Below are 13,103 nucleotides of genomic sequence, written 5' to 3'. Positions count from 1 at the left end.
CCCCAGCCCTCCCCGCCTCAGCAAGTTAAAGCACATGTTTTTCACAGAATTGCAATTCCCCGACTTTGGTACAAAGATAACAAGCCATGAAGAGCACATTCTTCGTTTGGAAATATTGAACTATGCCGTCAAAGCTGCAGGCCCAAGCCTGATTGTAGATGCTTAGAGACTTTGTAAATAAGCAAGAAAAAGAAGATTACCTAGCGCCCAGGAAGCAGAGAATCTTAGGGACCTTCCTTTGAGTTGACGGAGAAGGGCTAGGGTTGTCTGTGTTAAAGCTTAAGGGACTTTTGCAAAGGAGGTTGTCAGCTTCCAGTTGTGTGGTTCTAAGGACAAAAGGAGTAAAAAGGACTGTAAAGGAACGAGAAGAAAGGAACTTTGTGCTGAGAAAAAGAGAGAGCCATACTGTCTGACGAAATGGAAGCCGGCGCCCCGAACCGCAGAGCCAAATGTATAATAGGCACGCTAATAGTAGGAGTGATAATTTTAATAGTTTTAGTAGTCACAGTTTTCTATGTAAAGGGACATGAGGATGAGGCAAAGGTAACCGATGTGAAATCTGTAGTGACACCTAACCCCACTGTTGCTGATAAGAAGGGGGAAAACATTCAGGAGAAGGCGTTATTAGCAGCAGAAGCCCGTAGGTTACACGTGGATGAGTCCCAAGGCGACTTTAGGTCAAATGCTTATGCTAAACTTTTGTATGAATACGTGGATGCCATGGAGGTTAAGGACTGCTACGTCTGCATGCAGCTGCCGGCGTCTGTAGATGAAGGCATTAGATATCATCACCTCCCGCTAACATATGGCATTACATGTAGCTTATTGCTTAGTATATTTTACGGGAGAGATAGTTTTGAATACTATTTCTCCAATTATGACTCAGTGTTACCAGAAGTCCCAAATTATAAGCAAATGAACAAATGGGACTATTGGAAGAGTGAAGACAGATTGGCCAAGTTCTTCATTCCTTGGATTACCTTAGATACTTCACATGCCCGCAGAAATAATCTGCGTGCAAGGTGTCAGAAGTCGAGAAGAAGTTCATAGGGCAGGTGGATGATCGATACAGGAGACAAAAGATTTTGAAAAAATCAGGACAATGGAAAACAGACTGGACCGAGGAAGAGAAGGCACACAAGAGAAAGGGTAGTAGTGGTCCAATAGCTTTGGATAGAACACAGAGAGGAAAGCTATGTCTTCACAGAGCCAAAACGTATTATGAAAATGTATACGTGGGAGAAGTTAGCTGTGAACATGCTTTCAATCTAGAATATTATACCAAGGATTTCCTAAAGGGAATGCAAGTGATTCCAAATGTATATTTTGTATGTGGAAGAAATGCCTACGTGAGACTACCTGATAACTGGTACGGATCATGTTACTTGGCAATTATCTTCCCCAAAATATATCATGCCCAAGACTTAGAGATCATCGAGGGCAAGGCATCAGCGAGAGGAAGGAGAGATATAGGAGATGCAGAAATGGTTGGAGATGTATTTGGAGCTGTGTTCCCCCTTTTAGGACTAATCCTCAATGATGTCAAAATCAGACGACTGGCAACAGTCGTAGACCGGTTGTCTGCCAGCACTGCTCAGTCCTTAATGCTGGTGGAAGGAGAGATGCAATCGATAAGGGCCATGGTGCTTCAAAACCGTCTTGCATTAGACGTCCTGCTAGCAAAAGAGGGCGGAGTCTGTAAGGCTTTAAAGGTCCAGGAATGTTGTACTTACATTCCAGACAATTCAAAGCCCCTTGAGAAAGTTATTATGAACATAACAGATATTCACAAAGAGATCGAAGATCTAAGTAGAGAAAATGTCTGGGAAAAGTGGGCCATGGAATGAGTGAAGCTGGGGGTTGGCTCACCACATTAGGCAAAAGCTTCGTGTGGTACGTGCTGAAACCTATCATCATAATATTGATCTGTGGGATCATGTTGTGGGGATTGGTGAGGGCATTCAAATGGTACAGAGCAAGGAGGTTGGAGAGGGCCCAGAGAGAACAGCTACAGAGATTAGCTGCCATACAAGATAATCAGTACAGGAGTCTGAGGGCTCTGGAAACGCAGAAACGAGGTACATTAGCAATCACTTCAGTTTAGAATGTTAGTGATGACCCCGAGAGGTCATCAAAGGGGGGAACTGAGAGAGCGCAAACTGACCTAAAATGTATGAGTACATCACACTTACACGTAGTAAGCACAAGTCATGAAGAGAAATGCCATGAGTGCTGATATTATATGCATCTATATTCTGAAATGTGTAGTTAAACTAGAGATTTAAGTAGAAGTGGAATTAATGTAGAAATGTGTGAAATTATATAACCTTATTAGACGTGATTAATCCTGAATCCATGTCGTGTAGCTGCTAAAATGTAAGATGACATGCTGTTAAACGTAGAACGTGGTAGGCCTCAGGGCCAGAGCTGAAAGGGATGGGAAAGGTGTTCGTTTTCACGACATGGATTGCACTAATGTCATTTAGTAGTCGCGTTAATGTGTCATATTTTATAGATGTGTTTACCGAATCATAGAGTAGAGTATTAACATGCTATTAATTAATGAAGGATTCGAATGGTATAATCATTATGAGAAATGTGGTAGGCCTGAAATGTTTAAAGACTTTGATTTATACGTATTGGTCTGTGCCGAGAATTATGTTGCAAACTTTTGTTGGAAGTCTATGAGAATTGGGATCTTGGCTGCAGATGTCTGTCTGCAAGAGAAAGGGGGGATCCAATTATAAATGAAATGAATAGAGGTTTGTTCAGGAGCCGGCACAGACACGGAGGAGGGTTCCGGAATGTTTTGAGGGGTATCAGCGGGCCGGAGAAGAGTCTGAGAGGCAAGGTCAACTCTAACGCACGAGGCCTCATCATGGAAAAAGCCAGAAGCTACACCACGTGAGGGGCGTCTCACGAGGGGCGTCTCAAACGATGTTGTATGTTTTTGTATTAGGGACAGCACCCCTGGGTGGAGTTAGAGCAGATGCCTGAGGACCCTTTAGAGAGCGGATGGGTAGGCAGAGAGGGGTCATGACTGGAGGACCATAGGTTTTCACCAAGAGACTAAGAGTGGGTGATCTTCCTAGGAAGTCATTCACCGCTGACACCTTTTGATAGGTTGAGACTTTGTTAAGTAGGGATACCATCCAGAGCAGGGTAGGGACAGCCTAACCTGTATTTTCCCTCCAGCCTTAAATGACGGAGAGATCTCAATACGTGTCCATGCTAGCAGCCTTGTTATTCTTAGAACTTGTACTTGTAGTCTTCTTTGCTCGTCTGAGGGTTTTCAGAGAGCACATGTATGTAGTTGGGCCCGTGTATCTGGTAAATCTCATCTTGAGATGCCTGTACTTGCAGCTGATTCTAACTTTATAATAAACCTTTGAAAGCTAGAAGTTGTTTGTGATCCTTCAGAGCGGAGTCCATTATTGGGTGAACTAACTTGGTAAGAGATACACTTTCTTCCCTCAATGACAGGCAACAAAGGTTCAGTCGACCAGAACGGGGTTTTAGATCAAGAGTGATAAGGTATCGATCAAAATCTCGCCCCCGCACCCCACACCTGCCTTTAATCCACCTACTCTCGAAACCCTAAACAGAAACGTTAAAAAGGATTTGTTTCATTAGCTGGCAAGTTTTCAGGTTGCCTATGTGTGACATTTTTCTAATTTTTGTATGTGCATGTGTGACATTTCAATACGAAATGTGTGACACTGTCTCAGAGTGAGACTTTATCCCAAGTATGTCTATGTAAAGTAACATATTTTAAAGCAGGCGGAATGTTTGATTTGCACTGTGTAGCTTGGAGATGTTCCCCTTCATAAAGAAAGTCCCGGAAAGGGAGATGCCAGGTCTTCTACACATAATCTTACAACTACACACAATCCAACGCAACAACTACACACAACAAACGTGTGCTCTCCACAAGCTTTTCTATTTAACAGCTTGTCCTATAGACATTTTTGCTCTCTTTTCCTCCAAGCATTGGTGTCCATTTGTGAAAATGTCAGGATTCCAATGTGAAAAAAATCAAATCTCGTTGGCAATCTGAGGAAGCTCAATTAAATAGCTGGAGAATGAGGTCTTGGGTCTTCAGTTGCCTGCACTACAAAGCTACGATTATTTGCCATGTGTGTTTTTTCAAAGCAAACAAGGACATGCTATGAATAGTGCTCAATCTCTTTAAGTCTGGGGGGGCGTGGCTTGCGCGCCGCTGTTGCATGGCGTGCCGCGCTTGAGCTCCGGGGTGAGTTGGTCCCGTAGAGCGTTTCTCTCCGCTTCTTCGTGCCCTTGCGACCTGAAACTTCACTCATCAGCGGCGGAACATGCGGTGACCTTCACGACGCTGTTCTTTCCGCGTTATCAGCCACCGAGGATATGTTTCCTGAATTATTCCTCACAGGCGCTCGCATTCCTGAAGAGCGACCGCCATTTTGTCGCGCATGACGTTCCTGTCATCGGACTTCTGAGGCGCCGCAGCGGATACAAACTTGCGGTATTCAGCGCTTGGCTGAGGGTTTCTACACACGACGGCTGAAATGGTAACATTTATGCTTTTTCCTTGATGTTACTTTCTTGCTTCTTGGCTGGTCTTTTGAGCTGCTCGCTTTTATTTTTTCTCTCACATTCTTCATGGAGGTGTCCGTTCTGCTTTATTGAAGAGATTTCCTGCGCAACTTTCCTCATACTTGAACAGCTACTCTTGCTTTGCGTGTTTTGAGCGTAAACTGCCACTGTTTTACACTGAGTCTACATATTTTGCGCAACTTTGGTGTTCCAGCCTATTCCAGTGTATTCTCTCAGGCTCCTGCTACGTCACTTGTCATTATGAGTCGGTCATTGAACAGCAAGGACTCTAAGGACCTGGGCGCATCTTTAAAAAGACTTAAGTCAGTCTCTCCGACGCCTGAATCTCCTCAGGCAGACAATGCTTCCACATTGGACACCATTTTGGCGCGCCTGAATGAAGTTCATGAAATTGCGCAGTCAACAAAGACTAACACTGACTTACTGCAAGTGGAAGTGTCTGCTATCCGGAATGACTTTAAAGCCCTTTCTCTTCGTGTATCAGCGACAGAAACACGAATAAGTTCTGCAGAGGATGGGATGCAAAAGCAATCCAGGTCCCTTTCTCAACTGGAGCGTTCTATGGTGGCGTTGCGCAGAGACCTCACGGAGCAGGAAGACCGTAATAGGAGATCCAATCTCCGTATTTTTGGCCTGCCGGAGGACTCAGAGAAATCATCCTCCTCTATGATTGAGTTCCTATCTCATTGGATTCCGGATACACTCCAACTATCTTTTCACAGAGATTTTGAGATTGAAAGAGCACACCGTGTTCCTACGTTTCGTTCTAAGGCAGCCACCCAGCCAAGAGCAATCATTTTTAAACCCTTACGACATCAACACACTGAACTGATTCTGTCTCATATGCGCAAGATTAAACAACTCAACTGGGAGGGTCATCGCATTTCCATTTCTCAAGACTTTGCCAGAGACACAGTCATAAGACGGAAAGGCTTCTTGAATCTTCGGAAGCGTCTCACCGATTTGGGCATTCCTTTTTCCTTTTCAGGTCCATCCAAGTTTCGCATCACTTATAAAGGACGTCCCAGGATCTTCGATGAACCGGCAGACTTGACAACGTTCTTAGACAACCAGGAGGAAATAGAGATGGAGATTCAAAGAGCAACGACGCAGGCTCCTGGGGCCTCAGGGACCTGATTTGTTTATCTCTATACTTGTGGTTGTACTGTTTTCAAGATGAATTCCTCTTCTTTCTTTCTAGTAGTGTTTACACGCTAATTTACCTCTCTGCTATTGTACTTTCTTTCTTCTCTTTCTCTTCTCCATACTACTCTTGAATCTCTTCTTCCTTCTCAATTCCGTCCTCTCAGCCTCTTTTTCTGGTCTATCCTTTGCATGATACTTGCCTTGTTATAGTTATTGGGTGCAGATTTCTTGCTTGTAATTAATATACTATTTCTTTTTTCACTAGCACTTTTTTTCTCATCTTTACCTTATGCTAGTTATTGTTCTAGTATAGCGGAGTAGAATTCTCCTTTCGGTTTCTGCTCCTTTCCCTCTTCCATCTCTGTCTCTTCCTTGTCTCTACATGCTCCTCTCTTGCACTTATCTTTTTTCCTTCTACGATTCCACTCTATAGTTATGTAATTGTTGTTATTATTAATATGTGATTTAGCTGCCTATTCGTCACTATATTTATGTAATGTTACATATTATTTAGGTTGTTTATTGCATAATTAAGGTTTTTTTTGCATTTTTGATTCAATTGTTCTTCATTATATGATCTTGTTCATGTTATGATATCGCTAATCTACCCTGAAGTGTATTATTCCTCTTATAGCGTCTCAGCTCCTCATTTTCAAAATGTTTTTGCACTGAGTTCGGCTGTTTCTTCATGTGGTTTATTTATTTTCATGAGATTTTTTCTAATAATGGGCTGTTTCTCCTTACCAATTTTTGCTCTTAATACGGTTCCCCTACTCGCCCTTTCCACGTTCTCCCTTGCATGATGTGGGTCTCTTTTAGACCTCCCCCTCTGCTTCTTCTCTTTTTCTCTTCTTGTCTTTCTTCTCTTCTAGCCTTTCTTTTTTCCTGGTTCTCCCACATGGTTGCTCCCGTAACATCTATTTTGCTTAATAGCTGGTCCACTGTTTGTTTGCACCCCGTTCTTTGTTTGTCATCAATGCTGTCTCCGTTTGTATCCCCCTTTGTTCCATGCCAGGTTTAAATGTATTATCCCTTAATGTTAAGGGATTAAATCATCCAGTAAAACGATCTAAAATCCTGGATTACTGTAAGTCGCTCTCGGCAGACTTAGTCCTCTTTCAAGAATCTAAAATTACCAGTAGAGAAGCTTTATTTTTAAAGAAAGAATGGGTGTCGGATGTGTCTTGTTCTGATGCTTCTGGTAAACGCAATGGGGTGCTTATGTTAGTTTCAAGGAATTCAGGATTATCAATCATCTCTTCTGAGCATGATTCTGAGGGTCGCTGGCTTCTATCTAAATTGTCGGATGGACAACATGACTTGTTTGTTATGAATATATATGCCCCGAATGTGGATAATCCAGCCTTTTGGAAATCCATTTCTAAAAAATTGCATGACACCCCTCATGCTGGCAATCTCATTGTTGGTGGCGATTTTAACTTACCAATGGATCCTTTATTAGACAGGAACTCTGCATTCCAGTTTCGTCCACCTAAAGCACATAAACAGATGATTAACATGTGTTCCACTGCTCAATTACATGATATTTGGCGTCTCCATAATCCCACTGGCAGTGACTTTACTTTCTTTTCTTCCCCTCATTCCTCATTCTCTCGTATTGATTATCTCCTGGTTCACTCCTCTCTTGTCTCAGCTTCTTCCTCTCCGCTGATTCATCCCATTGTCATTTCCGATCATGCTGCGGTCACTTTTACGCTTACGTCCTTTGCGCCGAAACCGCGTGGTCGTTCCTGGAGACTTAATACGGAAGTGTTACATGACTCTGATCAAGTGGATAAATTCTCCACGGACATAAACACTTTTTTCCGTGAAAATGAGGACTCGGTATCTTCTCCAATAACTCTATGGGACTCTTTTAAGTGTACTTTTCGGGGCCAAGTTATAGCATGCATGTCCAAACGCAACTTGGCGATTAAGAGGGAACTTACTGACTTATCTTCTAACATCAAAACTCTGGAGGCCTCCTTTAGACATACTAAAGACCCGACTATCCTACAACAAATTAAGCTCCTAAAATACAAATATAATACTATTGTCACTAAAAGAGCTCATATCGGCTTCCAGGCGCAAAAGTCCAAGAAGTTACTTTTAAAGAATCGCGCTGGGAAACTCTTGGCTGCCACGCTAAAATTCCAAGATTCTTCCTATAAGTCCTCCCAGATCTCTTCTATTAAAGACCACACTGGCTCTACCAAATTCCAAACTGAGGAAATTCTTGAAGTCTTTCGCGATTTCTATAACAAATTATACACCCCCTCTAACCAGGCTTCTTTTGACAAGTGCCAAGACTTTTTAAAATCAATTCCGATTCAATCAATCTCAGAAGGAAATCGCTCTACTCTGAATGCTCCTATCTCACCGGAGGAAATAGCGGCTGCTATCAAGGCCACCCGCTCGGGGAAAGCTCCTGGTCCAGACGGATACCCGATCTTATTTTATAAAACCTTTCTTCCGCTACTTGTTCCTAAGCTACAAGCTGTCTTTGACACTTTCATTCGTAATGGTTCTGTTTCTGGTACAGCTGCTGATGCCACAATAGTAGTGATCCCGAAAGAAGGTAAGGATCATTCAGATCCTAAGAATTTCCGCCCTATTTCGCTTCTTAATATGGAAGCGAAGATTTTTGCTAAAATCTTGGCTAAACGTCTAGAATCTTTTATTCCTAATCTAGTCCATCCCTCCCAAACTGGATTTGTTAAGGGTAGACTGGCAAGAGACAATATCCGCACTTTCTGTCATATTATTGGAGCGGCTAAGCGATCCCAATTACCTGCCGCGGCCTTAGCCCTCGATGCGGAAAAGGCCTTCGATAAGGTCTCTTGGCCTTTCCTTCGAGCTGTCTTATGTGCACATAACCTCGGAGACTCTTTTATTAACATGGTAATGTCTCTATACTCCCAACCTAAAGCTAACATTAGGGTTAATGGTGCTACTTCCTCTTCTTTTAATCTTTGCCAGGGCACGAGGCAAGGGTGTCCCTTATCCCCTCTCTTGTTTCTGTTATCTATTGATCCTCTCCTTCGGCTGATTGATTTACATCCTGATGTCAAAGGATTTTCCTTTGGCCCTCATTGTCTTAAAACCGCTGCCTACGCTGACGATGTTCTCATTTTCTCAGATGATATAGCGTTGGCCATCCCTGCTATCTCTGACACCATTTCTTTGTTCTCTAAAGTATCCGGATACACTCTAAACAGAGATAAGACAGAAATGTTCCCTTTAAATGCCTACTGTTTCCCTGCTCATATGGGTTCGGCTGGCTTTAAGTGGCAATCTACCCATCTCAAATATCTAGGCATCTATTTCTGTTCCACGCTACATACCACGGTTGCCTATAATGAATCTCAAACTCTTACTAAGGTTCGTCGTCTTCTGGATACATGGTCTCCGAAACATATTTCGTGGTGGGGTCGCCTACAAACCCTAAAAATGATGATCACGCCGATTATTAATTTTGTCTCATCCATGATTCCGATGAAATTATCCGACTCTTTTTTTCGGGAAATCGATGGGATCACCGCCAAATTTCTTTGGAATGGTAAACGCGCTCGATTAGCATATAAATATTTACGTAGACCCTGTGATATGGGGGGGTGTAATTTTCCGGATTGGGAAAAATACCAGACGGCTTTCTTGGCCTCTCAGGGGGCCTTATGGTTTTCTCCCCCATCCCATCATATTCCTTTATGGCTACTCATAGAACAGGACTTAGCTGCACCTCTACCAATTGCCTCTCTCTGTACTACTTCCACTTTGCACATTCTGTTTTCCCGCTCTATAATTATTGATACAATTTCCGCAATTAAGAGAGTAGACAGGAAGCTGGCATTTCCTCTGCACAAAACTAGATGGTCTTCCATTTGGCGTAATTCCAAAATTAAACTTAATATCACTCCCACCCTCATGTCATATTGGGCTACGAAAGGTGTCTCTCTTGTACAACATCTGTATAGTGACTCTGGGGAGCCCTTACCTTTTTCTACCTTAGCGCTCAAACACTCTCTAACTAATCTAGACTTCTATACCTTTCTTAAAATCAAGGTTGCCATCTCAAAAACTCGTCTTCACCCCTCCTCCCCTACCATTTCGCTATTTTGTATTTGGCTCAAAGCTGGTCATGTTGCCTCCCGCATATATAAGTTTCTATCTTCTACTTCGCTTCCTGACCAGACGGTTGCACAACAAAAATGGATGCGTCATTTTGATCACAATATTACAGATCATTTATCATCTGAAGCTTGGCAATCCATTAGCAAATTTGCGCTTCGTAACAAAATAGCTCCTTCCCTAATACAGTCCAAGTTTTTCTCGATTAACTTACTCCACTGGACACCTGTACGTCTTCATTCTCTCAACCTTAAAGAAGATGATCTCTGTTGAAGTTGTGGCCTGGAGGCGGGGGATTTCCCTCATATGTTCTATAATTGTTCCTTACTTAAACCTTTTTGGGACCTTATTCAGCAACATTTATCTCTTATCTTTGACATTCAGCTCCAGCTCTCTTTTCCTCTAGTTATATTAGGTCCCTGGGCTGCTTCTACGCCCCTTCCCCTTGATTTGTTACAATTACAGCTGTTAGATCTTCTGTTATCTATTGCGGTAAAGGTTATCCTTATGGATTGGAAATCTTTCTCATCAGTCTCTTACCATACGTGGTGGGCATGGGTTTCCTTCTTACGCAGTGCTCACACCTCAGTAGATCTAGCACACCTATCGCCTTCCATTTCAAGTGGGATTTGGGCATCATTGGATGAATACATGGACCTCTCCTCGCAAGGTGTAGTCCCTCGATTTCCTGTTGGTTTGTCTACTTAATGTTTGGTCTGCTAGTTACGTTGCATTGGGCTATTCCTGTGGGATTCCTTCTCTCTTTCTCCCTCTTTCCTGTCCTCTCATCCCGTTCTTTCTGTCTACTGCTATTTTTTCCTTTCTTTCCTTCCTTCCTCCTTTTGCTCTTGTTTCTTCCCCTGCCCCCTCCCTCATCTCAGAGGCTGATATGTTCCACGTTCTGCACGATATACCCATTATTGACTTATATTAGTAACTTCATATTGATTCCCTTCTTTCTAATTTTATTTACATATAATTGAGTTACTGATCAAATGATATCCATGTTTGGTTTTTCACGTTCTACTCATATTGGAGTGTATCACCTTTTTGTATTTTGACTGCTATTATTTGGATCCTTATTTCTCTCAATAAAATCTTGTTGAACTAAAAAAAAATCTCTTTAAGTCTGGGCGAAGCATTTCATGTTACATATTTTTCCCAGATTTCAATTAGAAAAAAAATAAGCTTATAGGAAAAGTGAAACCTTTTCCATTGTGAGACTAGATGTATTTGTTGGCATGGTGCCTTACAACTGTGGTTGAAAACGTTGCTTATTTTATTGAACATTTCCATATTTCAAGTAAGAAAATGACACGGTGACCATTTCAGAAAGAACTCTATGTAACAGATTAAATGAAATACACAGACATGCTTCAAGCTTCAAGGTTCAAATAGGGTCCTGATAGTACCTTTTATTACAGCATACGTCTGATTGCTTTAGCAGTGCTCCTGAAGTTGTGTGTGTTCAGCCTGAAATTCAGATCCAGGCTAAGGTCGGATGTGCTAAACCTTTAATGTATAAATGGCGCTTCATCCCTGCACACCTGTGTTTGAGGCTGCCACCTGGAACAATAAATCTCTTGCATGGGTTCACAGGGGTGTTGACAGCAGCCGGAAAAAGCAAAAGGGCAAGACAAATTCAAGTGTGCCACAGTCTATCTGGTGCGGAGGCTTATTCTATGTTCCATTTACTATCAGTTGACTTTGCTGAGAGCACAGACCATGTGGTCCAACTACACTCCCAGATGCCAGGCTCCGGATTGCACAGGGAAGTGTGCCATTGCAACGTGGACCACCAGCAGCACAATGTTCGAAAGTGAGAGTCTAGAAAACAGTGAGACAAATCATTTTTTAATTTATTAAAGTCAGCAGACTGCAGACCATGCTGATTTCAGTGCACTGCATGAAAAAAAAATGGTCATCAATTATGCAAATTAGCTCTGCAGCATGTCTCATGGCATGAGGCCACTGGACTGTTATAAATGCGTGACTAATGCATTCTAGTGCACAGATTCAGACACCAACACTAAAATGCGTTATACTACCCCTTGATGCGTGGTACTTGGCAGGGCTGTACCTTTTCCAAAAAAGAGCAGAATCTTACCGCAGCCTGGATGCTGGAAAATAGACTAAATTTACACAAATAGAATACAATTAAATCTAGTAGTAATAGCAGAATGACCACTAAATTAATGATAAAAAGAAAAACTATCCCACTATAGATATGAATAAGTAAAAAAATTCAATGAATGTAAAACATGTAAAAAATATTGAAAACATGTTAAGTGTAAAGTATATATTAAATATTAGTATACAAGTATACCATTATTTAATGTATATTGAAAAAAACGTGTGTTAAAATTATGTTAAAATATATTTATGAAAACATTTAAGAAAGGTAAAAAAATATTTAAATACATAGAAAATGTACAACATACAATGCTATTTAATTATGATTTACATTGTTTATTTCATAATAAAAATATATAAACAATTGTTTTTATCATCAAATACATGTTTTTAAATAGAAATATATTTGTTTAAAATGTCAAAATAATCATTAAAGATTTTTTTTTAAAATGAATAAAAATTATAAAATGTCCTGTGTCCTTAGTCTATGAAAATATGTAAATATTAGTTTTACTTATGACAAATATACAACTATTTTTTAACTGTTACTCAACACCAACAATACTTAAATTACATAAACTACTCCTACTACATAGAATACAATTTAAAATAAGTATTTCACACTAAAATGGTCAAATTAAATAATCGCACTCCAATGTAAACCATTCTGAAGAAAGTGTTGGACACAAAAGGGGAGATATGTAATATACCCACTCCAAACTCAACTCATTTGGGGAAGGTATTGAACACTAAAGGGGTGACATTTACTATTCACAGGAGGCTTTCCGATTTACATAATTTTTCATCTACAAAATAAAATAAAAATTAATTAAAAAACACAACAACCCAAACTAACAACCTATATATATATATATATATATATATATATATATATATATATATATATATATATATATATATATATATATATATATATATATATATATATATATATATATATATATATATATATATATATATATATATATATATTCAATGAAAAAACCATTGGTTTTAGGCCATATATAGTTAGGGATTTGCATTTAGAAAACCTTATTTTACTCGCATAAAACCATTGAAATTCCATATATAGTTATAAGCGC

Source organism: Lissotriton vulgaris, chromosome 3_1, assembly GCF_964263255.1.
Source record: "Lissotriton vulgaris chromosome 3_1, aLisVul1.2, whole genome shotgun sequence".
In the NCBI taxonomy this organism is placed as follows: domain Eukaryota; kingdom Metazoa; phylum Chordata; class Amphibia; order Caudata; family Salamandridae; genus Lissotriton; species Lissotriton vulgaris.
The sequence above is the reverse complement of the archived record's forward strand: the minus strand, read 5'-3'. Positions refer to the sequence as shown.